Source organism: Myotis davidii, unplaced genomic scaffold (genome assembly GCF_000327345.1).
Source record: "Myotis davidii unplaced genomic scaffold, ASM32734v1 scaffold449, whole genome shotgun sequence".
Lineage (NCBI taxonomy): Eukaryota > Metazoa > Chordata > Mammalia > Chiroptera > Vespertilionidae > Myotis > Myotis davidii.
Genome location: NW_006383007.1, coordinates 3,054,391 through 3,060,390, shown reverse-complemented (window position 1 = coordinate 3,060,390; position 6,000 = coordinate 3,054,391). Strand labels below are relative to the sequence as shown.

The following is a 6,000-nucleotide window of genomic DNA, read 5'->3' as shown; positions in this document are numbered from 1 at the left end:
CCTGAGAATTTCACTTCAGCACTGCGCCTCCTCTGAGTCTGGGTATGATATTCTCTTTACTCCTAGTTGTAGAATTTCCACTCAGCCAGCCCTCCTGTGGTTCTGGATGGTGTCCGTTCCGTGTTTCAGGCGTAATTTGAATTGGTTGTTCGAAGCAGCAATCTCTGGCGTTAACCTATGCCGCCATCTTGGTTCTCTTCCTGTTCTTTTCTCTTACAAAGTCCTCGTCTCTCTGCAATCTTCTGATTTCCCTTAGATTTCCTTTTCTCAGCTTCCTTGTTCTGGGATTCATATCATCCAGCACTAACATGTATTTAACACTTTCATTCATTTTATACATCATCTCATGGAATATTTCAGATTTCATTTACTCATTTGCTATTACTGAAAACCCTATATTTTATTATTATCTTTATGCCTGTCCCCATGTGTGTCCCTTATTCTATTCTAGTTTATGATTTTATGCCACATGGCATAAGGTTTGGTCCACTAAATTTGGCATGGTAGGACCTGAAACATTTTTATTTTGGAAAATCTGAGCTACAAAATGTGTCACTAATTACTATATCCTTGAAGTCGCCACAAGAATTCCTCCCATGAAGTGTTGCAATCAGCCTCAGTCCTCAGGATAAAAAATGTTAGAAAAACCTCATATAATATTAATAGGCTATCTGTACAATAAAAAACCAGTCAATATTACAGTTTCCTTTCTAATTTCTTTATTAACTTTTAATATTCTAAATTGCCTTCCAGCTATAAGACTCATTCATTAGTTTAATTTGTTTCTGGTTACAGGTTTCATTTAAATTCAGTGAACAGTTAGGGAACCATCTAACATGTGGCAGTTAAGTCTTTCTTCTGGAAATGTGGTCAAAAATGACAGCTTGTATGTAGAGCTCTGTCGGGATAGGGATTCTAGTAGAGTTGTCACCTGGTGAAGCCTAAAATACAGAAATCATATTTTTAATCAGTCCAATCCGCGCAAAAATTGGTATTAAAGACATTTTCTTCTGGTTTCAATGTTGTATCAAGCAGACCTACAAAGGTTGTGGCAATGGAGACCTTTCCATGTTTTCCCCCAGATTCATTTTCCGAGGAGCAGTGATAATTCCACTCCAGAGCTTTGAGGCCCTGGGTTGTGACATTACTGAAACTATCTAGGATCAAAGCAGGGTCTGAGGCTCATACTTGTCCAGACTCTGCTGAACAACATGGGTCACTAACTCTGCAAAATTCTCAGGGAAGGGCTTTGCAAACACATGTGATCACAAGTTAATAAGTAAAAAATAATCCTATTTTGATTTCAAGTAATACAAATGTCTCAAGTTTGGAATTGATTCAGACTCGCGAAAGTAACCTGTCCAGGTGGGTTTCATAAAAAGGGTCTGATCACTTTAAAAACAATTGTTATGCTTTCCCCCCTTCAAATTATAATCTTTGAAAAAAGATTTGTTCCTTCTATGTTTATTCAGGATTGTCTATCATACTTAAAGCCTCCTAAGGAGCTCCTGTGGGAACAAATATTCACTGATGTGGTATTGATAAGACAGAAGAGAGAGGTACTAAAAGGGGTAGACAACATCTACAATTGGGAAATTATTAGTCATTGGGCCTTTGCTATATTGGAGGTACAAAAGAATAATCGTACTTGCTCTCTCTTCTCTGTAGGAAGAGATGATAAGATGATCTGGGACTAGAGAGGAGCTTTCGTATTGCCTTTTCCCAATAGTACCGAATTTTTTTTTTGTGCTAGCTGAGAAAGAATATATTAGATCCATCTTTTATTAAATAAGTCAGTAAAATTGCAAAGACTTTGAAATAGGTTAAAAGAATGGGTGTCCTGAGTGGCTCATCCATCCAAGTCTTTTCTGCCTTTGATCATTTTTGTACTATTTTACACCTCTTTAAGTTGTAAAAAACTGATGATAAGGGCAGATATTCTTGTCTACAAATATGTAAATGAATTGTGCCTACTGGAAGGTAATTAATTATTGCTCCGTATTGGGGCCTGCTTTGCATCTATTTGTAGGTCAATTTCATTTTTTTATTTCTCATATATGTTATGCTCTTTGAATCCTCCTTTGAAATATTTTTAATATCTTACTGGTTCCCTCCATAATTAATGACTTAAATACAATCTTTGGCATATTCATTTTATATCTGTATGAGAGTCACAATTATATCCTTTTAGGAAAAATAATCTTGCAAACATTTTGGGAGTTCCATGAGGTGTCCAGTGGCTTCCCTGACAGCAGGGAGTCTGTGTTGCTGGGGAGTTATTGCATTTCCTGGAACACTTCAAGCCAAACATTTCTTTCCTTGGCTCCAAGAGGTAAATCCCCAGGAGCAACAGAACTTTCGCTTTATTGTTCTTCTGTTTCTTTACATATTTTCCTTTTTACTATTTTTGTGTTTTGTTTTGGAACTTTTACAATCAATAAATTATTCCCTATTGGTGACAGCAAGGATTTGGAATTTGGTTTTATGGTCTAACCTTTGTGATCTCTGTAAATGAATGAATAGATTATAGAGATTTATTCTTTCTTGGGTGAGAGACAACGGAGAATATGATGTATTAGTATTTTCTTTTCTTTGTTTATTTGTCTACTTGTCTATATGAGCTCTTGTGCCCACTAGCAAAGAGAAAAACTTTTTGCTATATGGAGTATTAATTTTTGTGTGTTTACTTTTGACCAGTGGCTAATGTTTAGATCTGAAGCTATAAGCTCTCTGGGTGACTATGTGTGTGGACGTTTTTCAGGCCTTTTTTTGTTTGTTTGTTTGTTTGTTTTATTGTTTCTCAGAATCCTTGTACAATCTTGGTACTTACCAAGACCCCATATAATGTTTACATGCAGTACAACAACTAGTATGATAGCCAAAGATTTTCTAACTTTTATATATAGAATACTTCAAATGTAATGGGAAACAAACACATACCAAAACTCTATAGAAAAGTGTGTAGATGGCAATAATTACAGAAGAAGAAACAGAATATACTAACATGCATATGAAAGAAATGTTCATTCCTAACAAAATTAAAAATGTAAATTGAAATGACCCCAAATAAATTTGTATATAAAATGAACAACATTAAAAAATATGCAAAATAAATAGGGCATGGGGATTGAGCAGTCTTATTTCAGGTATTTGTAATTGCAAATTGATACGGTGTAACTGCAAAATAATTTGACAATATATTTCTAAAGCTTCACAAAGTTTATACTTTTTAACTGAGCAAGTTACACTTTAGGAATTCACCTTAAAGAAAAAAAAGACACTGAAACTTGGTTATAGAGAAGTATTATTTAAATTTGGGGAGAAAAACAGAAACCAATATAAATGTCCATCTATTAGAAATTCTTATATAAACTATGATTACTCCAGGATTGAATGTTATTTACATTGTTATACAGCTAGGTTTTTTGCTTGAAAATGTAGCCTAAACAGCTATTCATACCAGCATATCAACTTTAGTAATTATAGTTTGAAGTCATTTTTAAAACCGCTGCATAGTATTTAACTGTGTCAATGTGTCATAATTTATTTTATCATTGCCCACTCATGGTCATACACATAATTTCCAGTTTTCAACTATTGCAGTGAAAAATGATATCCTTTCAGAACTTTCATTGTTTCTGAGTTGATAGACTGCCAACAACCAATATTCAGTCATTGAACACCTACTCAATGGCACATTAAACAAATTCTCTCATTTAATCTTCACAACAACTTTTTGTAAAATGGTTGTTTTTACAGAGTTTACAGATGAGATAACAAAGGTGAAGAAGTGTTCAAAGAGGTTTAGGAATTTCCTTAAGATCTATTTAACTCCAGTACATCACACCTATTGCCCCTCTTCAGCAGCTTTTCCCTGCCTGAGTCCTGCTGGCTATTTCCACCCTTTGTGCTTCTCCTGTTGCTCTTCTAGCCTCTGTCAGCTACTTCCATGTATTTTGGGGAGTCCCTAGGTCTTCATTTCTCCAGTGGAATTCATTAAGAGACTTAAGCAAGTCTTTAAATATCCTAAAACATTATTATACTATTTTGTGTGTATGGCTATGTATGCATTTCCTTTTCTGAGCAAATCCATAAAACATCAGATTTTTTAAGTGAGCTGCATTCCCCAAAAGGTTAAGATCCTACCTTCTGGAGCAGCTGCATGTGTCTGTGAGGTAGTTTTCTGGACTCCCCAGTTGGGGCTGCAATCTGTTTGTTTTATTGTGTGTTTTTTTTTTATTTTTTTATTCTTGCGGAAGCTCTTTGAGGCAATATGCATTGCTGAGGCCACCGATTATTTGTGTTTTTTTAATCTTTAATTTTTTATTTCAATTACATTTATTGGGGTAACAATGTTAATAACGTTATACAAGCTTCAGGTGTACAGCTTTATAATATATCATCTGTATACACTATTGTTCTTAGTCAATCATTTCATCCACTAGGAAACTAACCTTCCCTTGTCTCTCACACTGCTTGTCCTTATTTGTGAGGAAAAATTGCATGAAAAGTGAGCTTGAATTTGGGCTACTCTCTATTCCTCAAATTCTTTTATTATCATTTCCTTAGTCTATATTGGTCTCTTTTACCTTTGGCATGATGTTTGATTAGGTTGCCCTTCTAACTAGAAGTGTAAAGCAGTAAGTTTTCTTTGTCATGAATATGTTATTGAGATATGTACTATTCTTTTTACTGCAGATATTTGATTTGGATGGTGAAGAGTTATTAATAATCTTAATTACTGAACATTGACATACATCTAATAATTCAAACATATATATTTAATCTTTTTCTTTCCTCCAGCTCACCTTTCCTGCGCTGCACTTCATATACAAATTCATACATTGAACACTTAACAACAATGTGCTTATCTCTAGGGATTGTTCCATACTATTGCATATAAAATAAAAATCAGTTTTCCAGGTCAAGAGGAGGGCATAGCATTTAAGTGTTAGGAGTTTTAATTCATAAAAGCCATGCTCTGCTAATATAATTTTTGATGGATTCCTCAAGGCCATTGATTTTAGCAGAAGTTAGTTGAGTTAATACTTAATTTATATGTGGTGGACTTTTAGTTCAGGTGTCCCAGGTGATCGCCCAGGGGAGAAAATGTGTAAAGGCTTCTTAGTATGTGGGTGTTTTAGGGCTGTAATCAACCAAACATTCAGTAATTTGGGCAGCAAAACCAGAAATTTGGCAAGGCCTCAGCTTTCTTAATAACTGTGACTATGCCACAGTTAAAAAGCACCGTTTACAAGGGCCTCCGAGGAAAATCCAGGAACCAAAAAAGTGGTGTTGGTGATTCAGTAAGTGTCCCCTGCCCCTTGCATGGCATTTGAGGGGATGCTGTTGGATACTTTGAAGAAACCATAGCCTTGCTTAAACTTACTCTATTCAGTGGGAGTTTTTATTTTTTATTTTTTAATGTCCAATGACATTATACCTGGGCCCTGTATAAAGACAGATTGTAAAACCGAGGACCTTCACGGGGAGGGTGGGGCTTTCAGAGATTAAATTCGAACCATCTGCGGAAAGGATGGAGGAATGTTATGGGCCTCCATTTTGAGACAGCAATTTCAAGGCCGTGACAGGCTCCATCTGATTTTAATGTCCACATGGCAAGGGAAATTAAGACCAGTCAATGAACTGTGAGGTAGCATTAAGGAGGCAATTAACACCTTCCCTACTAATGGTCACAAGTGCTCTGGTGAGGGTCGCTTGGGAAAAACAGAACACAGGAAAGAGGAGCCGAGAGAAGATACTGCTGGAATCTTCCTCTAAATTAACCCCCACCCCAAATAAAAACGTATGTTGTTTGGGTAAAATTTATTTTTAATTTTTAAATCTTGTTCACCTAGATATTCTTTCGTTTATAGAAAAAACAAAGTAGAATTGGGCAGGCCTTTTCTTTTTGGCATCTGTATAATATGTACTAATGGCTACACATTTATTAAAAAATAATAAAATAATTGCTTCTCTCATTTACCCATGGACCTAACA

At 35.4% G+C, this 6,000-nt stretch overlaps 1 long non-coding RNA gene across 1 annotated transcript in view; it reads right to left on the bottom strand.

The window, feature by feature from the left end:
• Nucleotides 1-709: 709 nt before the first annotated feature.
• LOC102770366 overlaps nucleotides 710-6,000 on the bottom strand; it is a 328,666-nt gene continuing 323,375 nt past the window's right edge. The window contains exon 4 of the long non-coding RNA XR_436439.2: nucleotides 710-941. This is a non-coding gene — a long non-coding RNA (uncharacterized LOC102770366). The remainder of the gene's footprint in view (nucleotides 942-6,000) is intronic.